Source organism: Schistocerca cancellata, unplaced genomic scaffold (genome assembly GCF_023864275.1).
Source record: "Schistocerca cancellata isolate TAMUIC-IGC-003103 unplaced genomic scaffold, iqSchCanc2.1 HiC_scaffold_627, whole genome shotgun sequence".
Taxonomy (NCBI): Eukaryota; Metazoa; Arthropoda; class Insecta; order Orthoptera; family Acrididae; genus Schistocerca; species Schistocerca cancellata.
The window spans coordinates 2,255-22,658 of record NW_026046638.1 but is presented as its reverse complement, the minus strand read 5'-3'; the positions used below and the strand labels follow the sequence as shown (position 1 = coordinate 22,658).

At 45.2% G+C, this 20,404-nt stretch overlaps 15 non-coding genes across 15 annotated transcripts; all 15 read left to right on the top strand.

The window, feature by feature from the left end:
* The first annotated feature begins 1,906 nt into the window (after window positions 1-1,906).
* Trnat-cgu (transfer RNA threonine (anticodon CGU)) lies at window positions 1,907-1,979 on the top strand. Its single transcript has one exon. It is a non-coding gene; the product is annotated as a tRNA-Thr (tRNA).
* Window positions 1,980-2,290: 311 nt separating this feature from the next.
* On the top strand, window positions 2,291-2,362 carry Trnae-uuc (transfer RNA glutamic acid (anticodon UUC)). Its single transcript has one exon. It is a non-coding gene; the product is annotated as a tRNA-Glu (tRNA).
* Window positions 2,363-2,658: 296 nt separating this feature from the next.
* On the top strand, window positions 2,659-2,731 carry Trnak-uuu (transfer RNA lysine (anticodon UUU)). The gene has a single exon. It is a non-coding gene; the product is annotated as a tRNA-Lys (tRNA).
* A 3,434-nt stretch (window positions 2,732-6,165) lies between these two features.
* Trnat-cgu (transfer RNA threonine (anticodon CGU)) lies at window positions 6,166-6,238 on the top strand. The gene has a single exon. It is a non-coding gene; the product is annotated as a tRNA-Thr (tRNA).
* A 311-nt stretch (window positions 6,239-6,549) lies between these two features.
* On the top strand, window positions 6,550-6,621 carry Trnae-uuc (transfer RNA glutamic acid (anticodon UUC)). The gene has a single exon. It is a non-coding gene; the product is annotated as a tRNA-Glu (tRNA).
* A 296-nt stretch (window positions 6,622-6,917) lies between these two features.
* Trnak-uuu (transfer RNA lysine (anticodon UUU)) lies at window positions 6,918-6,990 on the top strand. Its single transcript has one exon. It is a non-coding gene; the product is annotated as a tRNA-Lys (tRNA).
* Window positions 6,991-10,427: 3,437 nt separating this feature from the next.
* Window positions 10,428-10,500, top strand: Trnat-cgu (transfer RNA threonine (anticodon CGU)). The gene has a single exon. It is a non-coding gene; the product is annotated as a tRNA-Thr (tRNA).
* A 311-nt stretch (window positions 10,501-10,811) lies between these two features.
* On the top strand, window positions 10,812-10,883 carry Trnae-uuc (transfer RNA glutamic acid (anticodon UUC)). Its single transcript has one exon. It is a non-coding gene; the product is annotated as a tRNA-Glu (tRNA).
* Window positions 10,884-11,179: 296 nt separating this feature from the next.
* Trnak-uuu (transfer RNA lysine (anticodon UUU)) lies at window positions 11,180-11,252 on the top strand. The gene has a single exon. It is a non-coding gene; the product is annotated as a tRNA-Lys (tRNA).
* A 3,437-nt stretch (window positions 11,253-14,689) lies between these two features.
* Trnat-cgu (transfer RNA threonine (anticodon CGU)) lies at window positions 14,690-14,762 on the top strand. Its single transcript has one exon. It is a non-coding gene; the product is annotated as a tRNA-Thr (tRNA).
* Window positions 14,763-15,073: 311 nt separating this feature from the next.
* Trnae-uuc (transfer RNA glutamic acid (anticodon UUC)) lies at window positions 15,074-15,145 on the top strand. Its single transcript has one exon. It is a non-coding gene; the product is annotated as a tRNA-Glu (tRNA).
* A 296-nt stretch (window positions 15,146-15,441) lies between these two features.
* On the top strand, window positions 15,442-15,514 carry Trnak-uuu (transfer RNA lysine (anticodon UUU)). Its single transcript has one exon. It is a non-coding gene; the product is annotated as a tRNA-Lys (tRNA).
* Window positions 15,515-18,951: 3,437 nt separating this feature from the next.
* Trnat-cgu (transfer RNA threonine (anticodon CGU)) lies at window positions 18,952-19,024 on the top strand. Its single transcript has one exon. It is a non-coding gene; the product is annotated as a tRNA-Thr (tRNA).
* A 311-nt stretch (window positions 19,025-19,335) lies between these two features.
* Trnae-uuc (transfer RNA glutamic acid (anticodon UUC)) lies at window positions 19,336-19,407 on the top strand. Its single transcript has one exon. It is a non-coding gene; the product is annotated as a tRNA-Glu (tRNA).
* Window positions 19,408-19,709: 302 nt separating this feature from the next.
* On the top strand, window positions 19,710-19,782 carry Trnak-uuu (transfer RNA lysine (anticodon UUU)). Its single transcript has one exon. It is a non-coding gene; the product is annotated as a tRNA-Lys (tRNA).
* Window positions 19,783-20,404: the final 622 nt, after the last annotated feature.

The window sequence follows — 20,404 nt, the reverse complement described above, 5'->3', positions numbered from 1 at the left end:
TGTTGCACAGACTGTTGTGGTCTCTGCTTCAGGAATAACCATTAACTTACAATTATATGTGCGAACCAATTGTTAACTGCAGATTCATAGTCATGTTTCTCAACCATCACAGATATGATTTTGTATGCATTATTAATCGCTACAATTTACTGTTCTCATAGAATTAAGCAAACTTAATGACAGTAATAATTTATCCTCTTAACTCCCTACAGTGGATCAACAGGAATTGGACATCCAGTTTAAATGTGATGTATGTTCCTAAAAAAACAAGGGACACAGCGCATATTCCCATAGCTGGCAGCATGAAGAAAATTGCTGCCTGCTCACCACTAACCTTCCCACATTTGGCCAAGTTGATGCTGCTGCATCCTATCCCACCCTTTTGGAAACTAAGCAAAATTCACACCTAACTTCTCTGCATACTTCCAAAAAGGTCACCAGAAGTCCACAGTACAGCCAACAGCTAATACTAAGTATCAGAGATACTTCGTTGCACCTGTAAGACTTGGGTTAGTTCGCTAAATTCTCTCTAAAGGTGGACAAAATAATTTTTCAATCCATATTGCAGGTATGTAACACTATGCATTTAAGGGTTAAAATTGTGTTCTATTGTGTATTCTACTCCAGCAGTGTTTTACGTAAATGTATAGTATTTATGCTGTAGAGTGGTGTTTACAAACCCTACTTGATAACAGTGAATGTGCAATCAAGAAAATGTAACAAAAAATTAACATTTAATAATGTTTAATAAGATAAAAAAAAGTGGTTAAGGCGACTGACTAGAAATCAGATTCCCTCTGGGAGCGTAGGTTCGAGTCCTACCGACTGCGTCCGTTTTTTTTCTTTTTTTCTTTAGGAAGGAGGAGCAGAAAATTTCGCGGTTTGCGTGTCGTTTTGGCACCTCGCCACACCTCTCCTCTCACAGCCGTTTATAGCGCCTGTCCTTTTGATAAGGGCGAATTCCAAGCGTCAGCTTTCGCGTCAGCCGAGCAAAGTCGGGACAAGTCGGGACATACTACAGGATGGCCTGCTTGGAGCAACGACGGAAAGAAAACGTTAATTTAACAGCACACATACTCATACGCGAAAATTTGCGCCCGTTGCGGTGGCCGGGAATCGAACCCGGATCAACTGCTTGGAAGGCGTGATAGTAGCTGTAGGCGCTTTACGAGGTAGGAGGGTGCATCCACACGCATCCGGGTAGCGCCTCCACGCACGCTGCGTCTTTGGGCAAGACTCGTCGCCGCGGCCGCAACGTTACTCACACGATAGTGATGAGCGGTCGCTATAAGGCAGTGTAGTGGGGGACTCCGCGTGTGTAGCACTTTTTTCGGTCGTATCCGACGTCGCTGGGTGGCAATCCCACTTTCCCTGCAGACAGCTGCTCGGGAATGTGCTCGGCAAGCACGGACGTCATCGGACGCCCGCCCCCAACAAATGCAACTAACAAAATGAGAACAACAACTAAAAAAGTGGTAGGTTGTTCACCTACCACGCGGGCGGCCCGGGTTCGATTCCCGGCCGATGCATCGTTTTGCTGTTCTCGCTATAATGCCGCCGCGCCGATTGCTCGCTTGAGCTGCGTCAGCCACAGGAATGTGTAGCAGGATTCGCTGTGAGAAGAACCAAACGCGCAGCACGCAAGAGGCCGTACTTGGACGGTCGCGTGCTATTTCTGAACTCTAGCGTCGGCCTGGCCCTACAGGCCGCTGTGTCCAGGTGCCGCAAGGGCGATGTACTGTAACCTCAGGCAGTGCTGCTTTCCGTTGAAAAAGCTGCGGCAGCAGTTTAATCTAGCCCGTCGGGAAAGCACGTGTAGCAACACAGCAGATTCTTGAGAAAGCGCGAACTGTCTATCTCTAATATGTGGGACTTACCAAGTTTCCTGGGACGTTTGTTGCAACGTGCCTCGGTAGCGCAGTAGGTAGCGCGTAAGTCTCGTAGTCTTAAGGTCGTGAGTTCGATCCTCACCCGGGGAATTTAATTTGCTGTACATAATGGCTGAATTAACGGCGTTGCTGTTGCTAGGGAACGAACTTAATTGTCGTTTGTTACCCCCAAGGAGTCCACGCCTCAGCGTCAAAATGTTTACTTCCAACTATGGCAAGGTACAACTTTGATCTTTCTCCTCCCCTGTTATGATGCAAACGGCAATTAATAGTCAGTTTCGAGCTGTGCGCCATGCCAGTCTGCACGCACAAATACGCTCGCAAACAGAGAACACCACTGAGTCCGGATTCAGCACGAAATGCGGGAGGAGAGGGAGTAAATCTCACGTTTATTGAGCAAATCCGGTGTGGTCTAGTGGCTAGGATACCTGGCTTTCACCCAGGAGGCCAGGGTTCGATTTCCGGTACCGGAAGGGAAGTTTTTGCGCACACGTCCCTCCATGTTTTGGCCTTCCAACCTTCGTTTGTCGCCCTCCTTCCGGAGCTTCAACCGAACGTAATCGGGGAAAACAGGCGCAAGATGCAATTACTGTCAGCACCGGGATAAAGGCAGAAGAGGCACTGGTCCGCTGTTGGGCTGCTACCAGCGTCAGTGGGAAGTCGGTGAAGTCGCCAGTTGCGCCAGAAGCCAGCAATTACCGTAGTACGCCTACACACGCGTTCCAATTATTCACATTGCTTGCAGCCGCTCCACCTACAACGGGCGTGAGCCCGCATAGCTCAGTCGGTAGAGCATTAGGCTTTTAACCTAAGGGTCCAGGGTTCGAGTCCATGTCCGGGCGAAGGTTTTTAACGCTTCCGTAATGGCTCGTCTCGTAGCGCTGGTAGCCCTGCCGTAATCAGTGCACAGAGTTCGTTTCCTGTCAACATTCTGCGCAGACCGGTTGGATTTTTCACGATTCGAGGGAAGCTTCAGATACGAGCAGTCGTGGCCGAGTGGTTACAGACCCAGTTTCTTGTTATAACTGAGTGGTTGAGAGTTTATGTTTTATGATGGATGATACGAATTCTTTAGTGACAGACATATCGAATAGTGCCTTCTTCAAAAATCTTAAGACGCTGTGGGCATAATGTGGGTTTAATGCAGAGGATGTTGCAAAGCGTGGTGATGAGGTTAAGAAAGAAATTGAGGAGATGATCCAGAATATTATTTCTAGAGAGCAACAGAAGAAACATGAGATGCACGAAAGGCTGAATTCTTTATTGCATGAAGCTGACAAACTAAGTAAGGAACTTGAATTTCATTTTTATCCTGCATTATATGATACGCTGCCTTTATGTGAGGCTCTTACTAAGCTAGAGTGTGAAACAAGAAAACTTCAAGAGAAGAAGTGTGCGCTCATGAAAGAAATATTGGAGACTTCAAAGCAGGAGGCAGAACTGTGTTCAAGTCTTGGAGAAGCTACAGAGATTAAGGTAGAGGATGCTCTACCAACAAGTGATGAGATAGCCATTTTCAATCAAAGACTTTGAGTTCTGCAGTGACGAAAGAGTGCTGCTCAACAGGAAAGTGGAGTCCCTTCAAGTGTAATTAACAAAACGGAAGCATTCAGAGACATTAACAACACAAAACAACATATTACTCTAGAGACTTCAAAAATGCCAATGAAACTCCCTCGCAGTAACATTGGTATGGCAGTTCGTCTCAGGCGTAACTCATCTGAATTTACTGAATGCCAAGCAAATAAAAAACTTAAGCCTTCTTCTCTTCTTGATATGGACATACTATAAATGAAAACAAAAAAGAACCTTATTTGCTGCTCAGTGAATCTTAAGTTAGTGGAGTTGTATCATTGTCATTTTGTATTGTTTTTAACTGGAGATATTTATTTATGACTGTTCCACATCCCAAAGTGATTTTTATTTTCTATAACTACCTTTAGACTTTGCAAATATTAGTCAGAATATGTTAAATACCAAAAAATTCACATGTTGGGTCTTCAAAGAAAGGGGGTCATCTTATATTCTGAGTTGTCTTATAGTGAGGTAAATACAGACACTTTTTATTATTATATTGATCTGTCTGAAGAAGTTAAGTACCATGCACGAGCTCATACTTGCTTTGAATTCTGCACCTCATGCAGTTGAAAAATTCCTCATTTCCAGCACCTTCATTTGATTAGTTTCTCAAGTAATGAGGAAGCCTTTATTCCACTTTTCTCGCGTGTACTGAACAGTCTGCTGCTTCAGTCCATGAAATCTTCCCTGTGTTGCCCTGAAAGTTTAGCATGTAGAACTTAAAGCATTTAATTTATTCTTCATCTGACATCAGCTACGAAAATTAACTTGTGTGTTATTAGATTTTCTTTTTGTTGCACAGACTGTTGTGGTCTCTGCTTCAGGAATAACCATTAACTTACAATTATATGTGCGAACCAATTGTTAACTGCAGATTCATAGTCATGTTTCTCAACCATCACAGATATGATTTTGTATGCATTATTAATCGCTACAATTTACTGTTCTCATAGAATTAAGCAAACTTAATGACAGTAATAATTTATCCTCTTAACTCCCTACAGTGGATCAACAGGAATTGGACATCCAGTTTAAATGTGATGTATGTTCCTAAAAAAACAAGGGACACAGCGCATATTCCCATAGCTGGCAGCATGAAGAAAATTGCTGCCTGCTCACCACTAACCTTCCCACATTTGGCCAAGTTGATGCTGCTGCATCCTATCCCACCCTTTTGGAAACTAAGCAAAATTCACACCTAACTTCTCTGCATACTTCCAAAAAGGTCACCAGAAGTCCACAGTACAGCCAACAGCTAATACTAAGTATCAGAGATACTTCGTTGCACCTGTAAGACTTGGGTTAGTTCGCTAAATTCTCTCTAAAGGTGGACAAAATAATTTTTCAATCCATATTGCAGGTATGTAACACTATGCATTTAAGGGTTAAAATTGTGTTCTATTGTGTATTCTACTCCAGCAGTGTTTTACGTAAATGTATAGTATTTATGCTGTAGAGTGGTGTTTACAAACCCTACTTGATAACAGTGAATGTGCAATCAAGAAAATGTAACAAAAAATTAACATTTAATAATGTTTAATAAGATAAAAAAAAGTGGTTAAGGCGACTGACTAGAAATCAGATTCCCTCTGGGAGCGTAGGTTCGAGTCCTACCGACTGCGTCCGTTTTTTTTCTTTTTTTCTTTAGGAAGGAGGAGCAGAAAATTTCGCGGTTTGCGTGTCGTTTTGGCACCTCGCCACACCTCTCCTCTCACAGCCGTTTATAGCGCCTGTCCTTTTGATAAGGGCGAATTCCAAGCGTCAGCTTTCGCGTCAGCCGAGCAAAGTCGGGACAAGTCGGGACATACTACAGGATGGCCTGCTTGGAGCAACGACGGAAAGAAAACGTTAATTTAACAGCACACATACTCATACGCGAAAATTTGCGCCCGTTGCGGTGGCCGGGAATCGAACCCGGATCAACTGCTTGGAAGGCGTGATAGTAGCTGTAGGCGCTTTACGAGGTAGGAGGGTGCATCCACACGCATCCGGGTAGCGCCTCCACGCACGCTGCGTCTTTGGGCAAGACTCGTCGCCGCGGCCGCAACGTTACTCACACGATAGTGATGAGCGGTCGCTATAAGGCAGTGTAGTGGGGGACTCCGCGTGTGTAGCACTTTTTTCGGTCGTATCCGACGTCGCTGGGTGGCAATCCCACTTTCCCTGCAGACAGCTGCTCGGGAATGTGCTCGGCAAGCACGGACGTCATCGGACGCCCGCCCCCAACAAATGCAACTAACAAAATGAGAACAACAACTAAAAAAGTGGTAGGTTGTTCACCTACCACGCGGGCGGCCCGGGTTCGATTCCCGGCCGATGCATCGTTTTGCTGTTCTCGCTATAATGCCGCCGCGCCGATTGCTCGCTTGAGCTGCGTCAGCCACAGGAATGTGTAGCAGGATTCGCTGTGAGAAGAACCAAACGCGCAGCACGCAAGAGGCCGTACTTGGACGGTCGCGTGCTATTTCTGAACTCTAGCGTCGGCCTGGCCCTACAGGCCGCTGTGTCCAGGTGCCGCAAGGGCGATGTACTGTAACCTCAGGCAGTGCTGCTTTCCGTTGAAAAAGCTGCGGCAGCAGTTTAATCTAGCCCGTCGGGAAAGCACGTGTAGCAACACAGCAGATTCTTGAGAAAGCGCGAACTGTCTATCTCTAATATGTGGGACTTACCAAGTTTCCTGGGACGTTTGTTGCAACGTGCCTCGGTAGCGCAGTAGGTAGCGCGTAAGTCTCGTAGTCTTAAGGTCGTGAGTTCGATCCTCACCCGGGGAATTTAATTTGCTGTACATAATGGCTGAATTAACGGCGTTGCTGTTGCTAGGGAACGAACTTAATTGTCGTTTGTTACCCCCAAGGAGTCCACGCCTCAGCGTCAAAATGTTTACTTCCAACTATGGCAAGGTACAACTTTGATCTTTCTCCTCCCCTGTTATGATGCAAACGGCAATTAATAGTCAGTTTCGAGCTGTGCGCCATGCCAGTCTGCACGCACAAATACGCTCGCAAACAGAGAACACCACTGAGTCCGGATTCAGCACGAAATGCGGGAGGAGAGGGAGTAAATCTCACGTTTATTGAGCAAATCCGGTGTGGTCTAGTGGCTAGGATACCTGGCTTTCACCCAGGAGGCCAGGGTTCGATTTCCGGTACCGGAAGGGAAGTTTTTGCGCACACGTCCCTCCATGTTTTGGCCTTCCAACCTTCGTTTGTCGCCCTCCTTCCGGAGCTTCAACCGAACGTAATCGGGGAAAACAGGCGCAAGATGCAATTACTGTCAGCACCGGGATAAAGGCAGAAGAGGCACTGGTCCGCTGTTGGGCTGCTACCAGCGTCAGTGGGAAGTCGGTGAAGTCGCCAGTTGCGCCAGAAGCCAGCAATTACCGTAGTACGCCTACACACGCGTTCCAATTATTCACATTGCTTGCAGCCGCTCCACCTACAACGGGCGTGAGCCCGCATAGCTCAGTCGGTAGAGCATTAGGCTTTTAACCTAAGGGTCCAGGGTTCGAGTCCATGTCCGGGCGAAGGTTTTTAACGCTTCCGTAATGGCTCGTCTCGTAGCGCTGGTAGCCCTGCCGTAATCAGTGCACAGAGTTCGTTTCCTGTCAACATTCTGCGCAGACCGGTTGGATTTTTCACGATTCGAGGGAAGCTTCAGATACGAGCAGTCGTGGCCGAGTGGTTACAGACCCAGTTTCTTGTTATAACTGAGTGGTTGAGAGTTTATGTTTTATGATGGATGATACGAATTCTTTAGTGACAGACATATCGAATAGTGCCTTCTTCAAAAATCTTAAGACGCTGTGGGCATAATGTGGGTTTAATGCAGAGGATGTTGCAAAGCGTGGTGATGAGGTTAAGAAAGAAATTGAGGAGATGATCCAGAATATTATTTCTAGAGAGCAACAGAAGAAACATGAGATGCACGAAAGGCTGAATTCTTTATTGCATGAAGCTGACAAACTAAGTAAGGAACTTGAATTTCATTTTTATCCTGCATTATATGATACGCTGCCTTTATGTGAGGCTCTTACTAAGCTAGAGTGTGAAACAAGAAAACTTCAAGAGAAGAAGTGTGCGCTCATGAAAGAAATATTGGAGACTTCAAAGCAGGAGGCAGAACTGTGTTCAAGTCTTGGAGAAGCTACAGAGATTAAGGTAGAGGATGCTCTACCAACAAGTGATGAGATAGCCATTTTCAATCAAAGACTTTGAGTTCTGCAGTGACGAAAGAGTGCTGCTCAACAGGAAAGTGGAGTCCCTTCAAGTGTAATTAACAAAACGGAAGCATTCAGAGACATTAACAACACAAAACAACATATTACTCTAGAGACTTCAAAAATGCCAATGAAACCCCCTCGCAGTAACATTGGTATGGCAGTTCGTCTCAGGCGTAACTCATCTGAATTTACTGAATGCCAAGCAAATAAAAAACTTAAGCCTTCTTCTCTTCTTGATATGGACATACTATAAATGAAAACAAAAAAGAACCTTATTTGCTGCTCAGTGAATCTTAAGTTAGTGGAGTTGTATCATTGTCATTTTGTATTGTTTTTAACTGGAGATATTTATTTATGACTGTTCCACATCCCAAAGTGATTTTTATTTTCTATAACTACCTTTAGACTTTGCAAATATTAGTCAGAATATGTTAAATACCAAAAAATTCACATGTTGGGTCTTCAAAGAAAGGGGGTCATCTTATATTCTGAGTTGTCTTATAGTGAGGTAAATACAGACACTTTTTATTATTATATTGATCTGTCTGAAGAAGTTAAGTACCATGCACGAGCTCATACTTGCTTTGAATTCTGCACCTCATGCAGTTGAAAAATTCCTCCTCATTTCCAGCACCTTCATTTGATTAGTTTCTCAAGTAATGAGGAAGCCTTTATTCCACTTTTCTCGCGTGTACTGAACAGTCTGCTGCTTCAGTCCATGAAATCTTCCCTGTGTTGCCCTGAAAGTTTAGCATGTAGAACTTAAAGCATTTAATTTATTCTTCATCTGACATCAGCTACGAAAATTAACTTGTGTGTTATTAGATTTTCTTTTTGTTGCACAGACTGTTGTGGTCTCTGCTTCAGGAATAACCATTAACTTACAATTATATGTGCGAACCAATTGTTAACTGCAGATTCATAGTCATGTTTCTCAACCATCACAGATATGATTTTGTATGCATTATTAATCGCTACAATTTACTGTTCTCATAGAATTAAGCAAACTTAATGACAGTAATAATTTATCCTCTTAACTCCCTACAGTGGATCAACAGGAATTGGACATCCAGTTTAAATGTGATGTATGTTCCTAAAAAAACAAGGGACACAGCGCATATTCCCATAGCTGGCAGCATGAAGAAAATTGCTGCCTGCTCACCACTAACCTTCCCACATTTGGCCAAGTTGATGCTGCTGCATCCTATCCCACCCTTTTGGAAACTAAGCAAAATTCACACCTAACTTCTCTGCATACTTCCAAAAAGGTCACCAGAAGTCCACAGTACAGCCAACAGCTAATACTAAGTATCAGAGATACTTCGTTGCACCTGTAAGACTTGGGTTAGTTCGCTAAATTCTCTCTAAAGGTGGACAAAATAATTTTTCAATCCATATTGCAGGTATGTAACACTATGCATTTAAGGGTTAAAATTGTGTTCTATTGTGTATTCTACTCCAGCAGTGTTTTACGTAAATGTATAGTATTTATGCTGTAGAGTGGTGTTTACAAACCCTACTTGATAACAGTGAATGTGCAATCAAGAAAATGTAACAAAAAATTAACATTTAATAATGTTTAATAAGATAAAAAAAAGTGGTTAAGGCGACTGACTAGAAATCAGATTCCCTCTGGGAGCGTAGGTTCGAGTCCTACCGACTGCGTCCGTTTTTTTTCTTTTTTTCTTTAGGAAGGAGGAGCAGAAAATTTCGCGGTTTGCGTGTCGTTTTGGCACCTCGCCACACCTCTCCTCTCACAGCCGTTTATAGCGCCTGTCCTTTTGATAAGGGCGAATTCCAAGCGTCAGCTTTCGCGTCAGCCGAGCAAAGTCGGGACAAGTCGGGACATACTACAGGATGGCCTGCTTGGAGCAACGACGGAAAGAAAACGTTAATTTAACAGCACACATACTCATACGCGAAAATTTGCGCCCGTTGCGGTGGCCGGGAATCGAACCCGGATCAACTGCTTGGAAGGCGTGATAGTAGCTGTAGGCGCTTTACGAGGTAGGAGGGTGCATCCACACGCATCCGGGTAGCGCCTCCACGCACGCTGCGTCTTTGGGCAAGACTCGTCGCCGCGGCCGCAACGTTACTCACACGATAGTGATGAGCGGTCGCTATAAGGCAGTGTAGTGGGGGACTCCGCGTGTGTAGCACTTTTTTCGGTCGTATCCGACGTCGCTGGGTGGCAATCCCACTTTCCCTGCAGACAGCTGCTCGGGAATGTGCTCGGCAAGCACGGACGTCATCGGACGCCCGCCCCCAACAAATGCAACTAACAAAATGAGAACAACAACTAAAAAAGTGGTAGGTTGTTCACCTACCACGCGGGCGGCCCGGGTTCGATTCCCGGCCGATGCATCGTTTTGCTGTTCTCGCTATAATGCCGCCGCGCCGATTGCTCGCTTGAGCTGCGTCAGCCACAGGAATGTGTAGCAGGATTCGCTGTGAGAAGAACCAAACGCGCAGCACGCAAGAGGCCGTACTTGGACGGTCGCGTGCTATTTCTGAACTCTAGCGTCGGCCTGGCCCTACAGGCCGCTGTGTCCAGGTGCCGCAAGGGCGATGTACTGTAACCTCAGGCAGTGCTGCTTTCCGTTGAAAAAGCTGCGGCAGCAGTTTAATCTAGCCCGTCGGGAAAGCACGTGTAGCAACACAGCAGATTCTTGAGAAAGCGCGAACTGTCTATCTCTAATATGTGGGACTTACCAAGTTTCCTGGGACGTTTGTTGCAACGTGCCTCGGTAGCGCAGTAGGTAGCGCGTAAGTCTCGTAGTCTTAAGGTCGTGAGTTCGATCCTCACCCGGGGAATTTAATTTGCTGTACATAATGGCTGAATTAACGGCGTTGCTGTTGCTAGGGAACGAACTTAATTGTCGTTTGTTACCCCCAAGGAGTCCACGCCTCAGCGTCAAAATGTTTACTTCCAACTATGGCAAGGTACAACTTTGATCTTTCTCCTCCCCTGTTATGATGCAAACGGCAATTAATAGTCAGTTTCGAGCTGTGCGCCATGCCAGTCTGCACGCACAAATACGCTCGCAAACAGAGAACACCACTGAGTCCGGATTCAGCACGAAATGCGGGAGGAGAGGGAGTAAATCTCACGTTTATTGAGCAAATCCGGTGTGGTCTAGTGGCTAGGATACCTGGCTTTCACCCAGGAGGCCAGGGTTCGATTTCCGGTACCGGAAGGGAAGTTTTTGCGCACACGTCCCTCCATGTTTTGGCCTTCCAACCTTCGTTTGTCGCCCTCCTTCCGGAGCTTCAACCGAACGTAATCGGGGAAAACAGGCGCAAGATGCAATTACTGTCAGCACCGGGATAAAGGCAGAAGAGGCACTGGTCCGCTGTTGGGCTGCTACCAGCGTCAGTGGGAAGTCGGTGAAGTCGCCAGTTGCGCCAGAAGCCAGCAATTACCGTAGTACGCCTACACACGCGTTCCAATTATTCACATTGCTTGCAGCCGCTCCACCTACAACGGGCGTGAGCCCGCATAGCTCAGTCGGTAGAGCATTAGGCTTTTAACCTAAGGGTCCAGGGTTCGAGTCCATGTCCGGGCGAAGGTTTTTAACGCTTCCGTAATGGCTCGTCTCGTAGCGCTGGTAGCCCTGCCGTAATCAGTGCACAGAGTTCGTTTCCTGTCAACATTCTGCGCAGACCGGTTGGATTTTTCACGATTCGAGGGAAGCTTCAGATACGAGCAGTCGTGGCCGAGTGGTTACAGACCCAGTTTCTTGTTATAACTGAGTGGTTGAGAGTTTATGTTTTATGATGGATGATACGAATTCTTTAGTGACAGACATATCGAATAGTGCCTTCTTCAAAAATCTTAAGACGCTGTGGGCATAATGTGGGTTTAATGCAGAGGATGTTGCAAAGCGTGGTGATGAGGTTAAGAAAGAAATTGAGGAGATGATCCAGAATATTATTTCTAGAGAGCAACAGAAGAAACATGAGATGCACGAAAGGCTGAATTCTTTATTGCATGAAGCTGACAAACTAAGTAAGGAACTTGAATTTCATTTTTATCCTGCATTATATGATACGCTGCCTTTATGTGAGGCTCTTACTAAGCTAGAGTGTGAAACAAGAAAACTTCAAGAGAAGAAGTGTGCGCTCATGAAAGAAATATTGGAGACTTCAAAGCAGGAGGCAGAACTGTGTTCAAGTCTTGGAGAAGCTACAGAGATTAAGGTAGAGGATGCTCTACCAACAAGTGATGAGATAGCCATTTTCAATCAAAGACTTTGAGTTCTGCAGTGACGAAAGAGTGCTGCTCAACAGGAAAGTGGAGTCCCTTCAAGTGTAATTAACAAAACGGAAGCATTCAGAGACATTAACAACACAAAACAACATATTACTCTAGAGACTTCAAAAATGCCAATGAAACCCCCTCGCAGTAACATTGGTATGGCAGTTCGTCTCAGGCGTAACTCATCTGAATTTACTGAATGCCAAGCAAATAAAAAACTTAAGCCTTCTTCTCTTCTTGATATGGACATACTATAAATGAAAACAAAAAAGAACCTTATTTGCTGCTCAGTGAATCTTAAGTTAGTGGAGTTGTATCATTGTCATTTTGTATTGTTTTTAACTGGAGATATTTATTTATGACTGTTCCACATCCCAAAGTGATTTTTATTTTCTATAACTACCTTTAGACTTTGCAAATATTAGTCAGAATATGTTAAATACCAAAAAATTCACATGTTGGGTCTTCAAAGAAAGGGGGTCATCTTATATTCTGAGTTGTCTTATAGTGAGGTAAATACAGACACTTTTTATTATTATATTGATCTGTCTGAAGAAGTTAAGTACCATGCACGAGCTCATACTTGCTTTGAATTCTGCACCTCATGCAGTTGAAAAATTCCTCCTCATTTCCAGCACCTTCATTTGATTAGTTTCTCAAGTAATGAGGAAGCCTTTATTCCACTTTTCTCGCGTGTACTGAACAGTCTGCTGCTTCAGTCCATGAAATCTTCCCTGTGTTGCCCTGAAAGTTTAGCATGTAGAACTTAAAGCATTTAATTTATTCTTCATCTGACATCAGCTACGAAAATTAACTTGTGTGTTATTAGATTTTCTTTTTGTTGCACAGACTGTTGTGGTCTCTGCTTCAGGAATAACCATTAACTTACAATTATATGTGCGAACCAATTGTTAACTGCAGATTCATAGTCATGTTTCTCAACCATCACAGATATGATTTTGTATGCATTATTAATCGCTACAATTTACTGTTCTCATAGAATTAAGCAAACTTAATGACAGTAATAATTTATCCTCTTAACTCCCTACAGTGGATCAACAGGAATTGGACATCCAGTTTAAATGTGATGTATGTTCCTAAAAAAACAAGGGACACAGCGCATATTCCCATAGCTGGCAGCATGAAGAAAATTGCTGCCTGCTCACCACTAACCTTCCCACATTTGGCCAAGTTGATGCTGCTGCATCCTATCCCACCCTTTTGGAAACTAAGCAAAATTCACACCTAACTTCTCTGCATACTTCCAAAAAGGTCACCAGAAGTCCACAGTACAGCCAACAGCTAATACTAAGTATCAGAGATACTTCGTTGCACCTGTAAGACTTGGGTTAGTTCGCTAAATTCTCTCTAAAGGTGGACAAAATAATTTTTCAATCCATATTGCAGGTATGTAACACTATGCATTTAAGGGTTAAAATTGTGTTCTATTGTGTATTCTACTCCAGCAGTGTTTTACGTAAATGTATAGTATTTATGCTGTAGAGTGGTGTTTACAAACCCTACTTGATAACAGTGAATGTGCAATCAAGAAAATGTAACAAAAAATTAACATTTAATAATGTTTAATAAGATAAAAAAAAGTGGTTAAGGCGACTGACTAGAAATCAGATTCCCTCTGGGAGCGTAGGTTCGAGTCCTACCGACTGCGTCCGTTTTTTTTCTTTTTTTCTTTAGGAAGGAGGAGCAGAAAATTTCGCGGTTTGCGTGTCGTTTTGGCACCTCGCCACACCTCTCCTCTCACAGCCGTTTATAGCGCCTGTCCTTTTGATAAGGGCGAATTCCAAGCGTCAGCTTTCGCGTCAGCCGAGCAAAGTCGGGACAAGTCGGGACATACTACAGGATGGCCTGCTTGGAGCAACGACGGAAAGAAAACGTTAATTTAACAGCACACATACTCATACGCGAAAATTTGCGCCCGTTGCGGTGGCCGGGAATCGAACCCGGATCAACTGCTTGGAAGGCGTGATAGTAGCTGTAGGCGCTTTACGAGGTAGGAGGGTGCATCCACACGCATCCGGGTAGCGCCTCCACGCACGCTGCGTCTTTGGGCAAGACTCGTCGCCGCGGCCGCAACGTTACTCACACGATAGTGATGAGCGGTCGCTATAAGGCAGTGTAGTGGGGGACTCCGCGTGTGTAGCACTTTTTTCGGTCGTATCCGACGTCGCTGGGTGGCAATCCCACTTTCCCTGCAGACAGCTGCTCGGGAATGTGCTCGGCAAGCACGGACGTCATCGGACGCCCGCCCCCAACAAATGCAACTAACAAAATGAGAACAACAACTAAAAAAGTGGTAGGTTGTTCACCTACCACGCGGGCGGCCCGGGTTCGATTCCCGGCCGATGCATCGTTTTGCTGTTCTCGCTATAATGCCGCCGCGCCGATTGCTCGCTTGAGCTGCGTCAGCCACAGGAATGTGTAGCAGGATTCGCTGTGAGAAGAACCAAACGCGCAGCACGCAAGAGGCCGTACTTGGACGGTCGCGTGCTATTTCTGAACTCTAGCGTCGGCCTGGCCCTACAGGCCGCTGTGTCCAGGTGCCGCAAGGGCGATGTACTGTAACCTCAGGCAGTGCTGCTTTCCGTTGAAAAAGCTGCGGCAGCAGTTTAATCTAGCCCGTCGGGAAAGCACGTGTAGCAACACAGCAGATTCTTGAGAAAGCGCGAACTGTCTATCTCTAATATGTGGGACTTACCAAGTTTCCTGGGACGTTTGTTGCAACGTGCCTCGGTAGCGCAGTAGGTAGCGCGTAAGTCTCGTAGTCTTAAGGTCGTGAGTTCGATCCTCACCCGGGGAATTTAATTTGCTGTACATAATGGCTGAATTAACGGCGTTGCTGTTGCTAGGGAACGAACTTAATTGTCGTTTGTTACCCCCAAGGAGTCCACGCCTCAGCGTCAAAATGTTTACTTCCAACTATGGCAAGGTACAACTTTGATCTTTCTCCTCCCCTGTTATGATGCAAACGGCAATTAATAGTCAGTTTCGAGCTGTGCGCCATGCCAGTCTGCACGCACAAATACGCTCGCAAACAGAGAACACCACTGAGTCCGGATTCAGCACGAAATGCGGGAGGAGAGGGAGTAAATCTCACGTTTATTGAGCAAATCCGGTGTGGTCTAGTGGCTAGGATACCTGGCTTTCACCCAGGAGGCCAGGGTTCGATTTCCGGTACCGGAAGGGAAGTTTTTGCGCACACGTCCCTCCATGTTTTGGCCTTCCAACCTTCGTTTGTCGCCCTCCTTCCGGAGCTTCAACCGAACGTAATCGGGGAAAACAGGCGCAAGATGCAATTACTGTCAGCACCGGGATAAAGGCAGAAGAGGCACTGGTCCGCTGTTGGGCTGCTACCAGCGTCAGTGGGAAGTCGGTGAAGTCGCCAGTTGCGCCAGAAGCCAGCAATTACCGTAGTACGCCTACACACGCGTTCCAATTATTCACATTGCTTGCAGCCGCTCCACCTACAACGGGCGTGAGCCCGCATAGCTCAGTCGGTAGAGCATTAGGCTTTTAACCTAAGGGTCCAGGGTTCGAGTCCATGTCCGGGCGAAGGTTTTTAACGCTTCCGTAATGGCTCGTCTCGTAGCGCTGGTAGCCCTGCCGTAATCAGTGCACAGAGTTCGTTTCCTGTCAACATTCTGCGCAGACCGGTTGGATTTTTCACGATTCGAGGGAAGCTTCAGATACGAGCAGTCGTGGCCGAGTGGTTACAGACCCAGTTTCTTGTTATAACTGAGTGGTTGAGAGTTTATGTTTTATGATGGATGATACGAATTCTTTAGTGACAGACATATCGAATAGTGCCTTCTTCAAAAATCTTAAGACGCTGTGGGCATAATGTGGGTTTAATGCAGAGGATGTTGCAAAGCGTGGTGATGAGGTTAAGAAAGAAATTGAGGAGATGATCCAGAATATTATTTCTAGAGAGCAACAGAAGAAACATGAGATGCACGAAAGGCTGAATTCTTTATTGCATGAAGCTGACAAACTAAGTAAGGAACTTGAATTTCATTTTTATCCTGCATTATATGATACGCTGCCTTTATGTGAGGCTCTTACTAAGCTAGAGTGTGAAACAAGAAAACTTCAAGAGAAGAAGTGTGCGCTCATGAAAGAAATATTGGAGACTTCAAAGCAGGAGGCAGAACTGTGTTCAAGTCTTGGAGAAGCTACAGAGATTAAGGTAGAGGATGCTCTACCAACAAGTGATGAGATAGCCATTTTCAATCAAAGACTTTGAGTTCTGCAGTGACGAAAGAGTGCTGCTCAACAGGAAAGTGGAGTCCCTTCAAGTGTAATTAACAAAACGGAAGCATTCAGAGACATTAACAACACAAAACAACATATTACTCTAGAGACTTCAAAAATGCCAATGAAACCCCCTCGCAGTAACATTGGTATGGCAGTTCGTCTCAGGCGTAACTCATCTGAATTTACTGAATGCCAAGCAAATAAAAAACTTAAGCCTTCTTCTCTTCTTGATATGGACATACTATAAATGAAAACAAAAAAGAACCTTATTTGCTGCTCAGTGAATCTTAAGTTAGTGGAGTTGTATCATTGTCATTTTGTATTGTTTTTAACTGGAGATATTTATTTATGACTGTTCCACATCCCAAAGTGATTTTTATTTTCTATAACTACCTTTAGACTTTGCAAATATTAGTCAGAATATGTTAAATACCAAAAAATTCACATGTTGGGTCTTCAAAGAAAGGGGGTCATCTTATATTCTGAGTTGTCTTATAGTGAGGTAAATACAGACACTTTTTATTATTATATTGATCTGTCTGAAGAAGTTAAGTACCATGCACGAGCTCATACTTGCTTTGAATTCTGCACCTCATGCAGTTGAAAAATTCCTCCTCATTTCCAGCACCTTCATTTGATTAGTTTCTCAAGTAATGAGGAAGCCTTTATTCCACTTTTCTCGCGTGTACTGAACAGTCTGCTGCTTCAGTCCATGAAATCTTCCCTGTGTTGCCCTGAAAGTTTAGCATGTAGAACTTAAAGCATTTAATTTATTCTTCATCTGACATCAGCTACGAAAATTAACTTGTGTGTTATTAGATTTTCTTTTTGTTGCACAGACTGTTGTGGTCTCTGCTTCAGGAATAACCATTAACTTACAATTATATGTGCGAACCAATTGTTAACTGCAGATTCATAGTCATGTTTCTCAACCATCACAGATATGATTTTGTATGCATTATTAATCGCTACAATTTACTGTTCTCATAGAATTAAGCAAACTTAATGACAGTAATAATTTATCCTCTTAACTCCCTACAGTGGATCAACAGGAATTGGACATCCAGTTTAAATGTGATGTATGTTCCTAAAAAAACAAGGGACACAGCGCATATTCCCATAGCTGGCAGCATGAAGAAAATTGCTGCCTGCTCACCACTAACCTTCCCACATTTGGCCAAGTTGATGCTGCTGCATCCTATCCCACCCTTTTGGAAACTAAGCAAAATTCACACCTAACTTCTCTGCATACTTCCAAAAAGGTCACCAGAAGTCCACAGTACAGCCAACAGCTAATACTAAGTATCAGAGATACTTCGTTGCACCTGTAAGACTTGGGTTAGTTCGCTAAATTCTCTCTAAAGGTGGACAAAATAATTTTTCAATCCATATTGCAGGTATGTAACACTATGCATTTAAGGGTTAAAATTGTGTTCTATTGTGTATTCTACTCCAGCAGTGTTTTACGTAAATGTATAGTATTTATGCTGTAGAGTGGTGTTTACAAACCCTACTTGATAACAGTGAATGTGCAATCAAGAAAATGTAACAAAAAATTAACATTTAATAATGTTTAATAAGATAAAAAAAAGTGGTTAAGGCGACTGACTAGAAATCAGATTCCCTCTGGGAGCGTAGGTTCGAGTCCTACCGACTGCGTCCGTTTTTTTTCTTTTTTTCTTTAGGAAGGAGGAGCAGAAAATTTCGCGGTTTGCGTGTCGTTTTGGCACCTCGCCACACCTCTCCTCTCACAGCCGTTTATAGCGCCTGTCCTTTTGATAAGGGCGAATTCCAAGCGTCAGCTTTCGCGTCAGCCGAGCAAAGTCGGGACAAGTCGGGACATACTACAGGATGGCCTGCTTGGAGCAACGACGGAAAGAAAACGTTAATTTAACAGCACACATACTCATACGCGAAAATTTGCGCCCGTTGCGGTGGCCGGGAATCGAACCCGGATCAACTGCTTGGAAGGCGTGATAGTAGCTGTAGGCGCTTTACGAGGTAGGAGGGTGCATCCACACGCATCCGGGTAGCGCCTCCACGCACGCTGCGTCTTTGGGCAAGACTCGTCGCCGCGGCCGCAACGTTACTCACACGATAGTGATGAGCGGTCGCTATAAGGCAGTGTAGTGGGGGACTCCGCGTGTGTAGCACTTTTTTCGGTCGTATCCGACGTCGCTGGGTGGCAATCCCACTTTCCCTGCAGACAGCTGCTCGGGAATGTGCTCGGCAAGCACGGACGTCATCGGACGCCCGCCCCCAACAAATGCAACTAACAAAATGAGAACAACAACTAAAAAAGTGGTAGGTTGTTCACCTACCACGCGGGCGGCCCGGGTTCGATTCCCGGCCGATGCATCGTTTTGCTGTTCTCGCTATAATGCCGCCGCGCCGATTGCTCGCTTGAGCTGCGTCAGCCACAGGAATGTGTAGCAGGATTCGCTGTGAGAAGAACCAAACGCGCAGCACGCAAGAGGCCGTACTTGGACGGTCGCGTGCTATTTCTGAACTCTAGCGTCGGCCTGGCCCTACAGGCCGCTGTGTCCAGGTGCCGCAAGGGCGATGTACTGTAACCTCAGGCAGTGCTGCTTTCCGTTGAAAAAGCTGCGGCAGCAGTTTAATCTAGCCCGTCGGGAAAGCACGTGTAGCAACACAGCAGATTCTTGAGAAAGCGCGAACTGTCTATCTCTAATATGTGGGACTTACCAAGTTTCCTGGGACGTTTGTTGCAACGTGCCTCGGTAGCGCAGTAGGTAGCGCGTAAGTCTCGTAGTCTTAAGGTCGTGAGTTCGATCCTCACCCGGGGAATTTAATTTGCTGTACATAATGGCTGAATTAACGGCGTTGCTGTTGCTAGGGAACGAACTTAATTGTCGTTTGTTACCCCCAAGGAGTCCACGCCTCAGCGTCAAAATGTTTACTTCCAACTATGGCAAGGTACAACTTTGATCTTTCTCCTCCCCTGTTATGATGCAAACGGCAATTAATAGTCAGTTTCGAGCTGTGCGCCATGCCAGTCTGCACGCACAAATACGCTCGCAAACAGAGAACACCACTGAGTCCGGATTCAGCACGAAATGCGGGAGGAGAGGGAGTAAATCTCACGTTTATTGAGCAAATCCGGTGTGGTCTAGTGGCTAGGATACCTGGCTTTCACCCAGGAGGCCAGGGTTCGATTTCCGGTACCGGAAGGGAAGTTTTTGCGCACACGTCCCTCCATGTTTTGGCCTTCCAACCTTCGTTTGTCGCCCTCCTTCCGGAGCTTCAACCGAACGTAATCGGGGAAAACAGGCGCAAGATGCAATTACTGTCAGCACCGGGATAAAGGCAGAAGAGGCACTGGTCCGCTGTTGGGCTGCTACCAGCGTCAGTGGGAAGTCGGTGAAGTCGCCAGTTGCGCCAGAAGCCAGCAATTACCGTAGTACGCCTACACACACACACGCGTTCCAATTATTCACATTGCTTGCAGCCGCTCCACCTACAACGGGCGTGAGCCCGCATAGCTCAGTCGGTAGAGCATTAGGCTTTTAACCTAAGGGTCCAGGGTTCGAGTCCATGTCCGGGCGAAGGTTTTTAACGCTTCCGTAATGGCTCGTCTCGTAGCGCTGGTAGCCCTGCCGTAATCAGTGCACAGAGTTCGTTTCCTGTCAACATTCTGCGCAGACCGGTTGGATTTTTCACGATTCGAGGGAAGCTTCAGATACGAGCAGTCGTGGCCGAGTGGTTACAGACCCAGTTTCTTGTTATAACTGAGTGGTTGAGAGTTTATGTTTTATGATGGATGATACGAATTCTTTAGTGACAGACATATCGAATAGTGCCTTCTTCAAAAATCTTAAGACGCTGTGGGCATAATGTGGGTTTAATGCAGAGGATGTTGCAAAGCGTGGTGATGAGGTTAAGAAAGAAATTGAGGAGATGATCCAGAATATTATTTCTAGAGAGCAACAGAAGAAACATGAGATGCACGAAAGGCTGAATTCTTTATTGCATGAAGCTGACAAACTAAGTAAGGAACTTGAATTTCATTTTTATCCTGCATTATATGATACGCTGCCTTTATGTGAGGCTCTTACTAAGCTAGAGTGTGAAACAAGAAAACTTCAAGAGAAGAAGTGTGCGCTCATGAAAGAAATATTGGAGACTTCAAAGCAGGAGGCAGAACTGTGTTCAAGTCTTGGAGAAGCT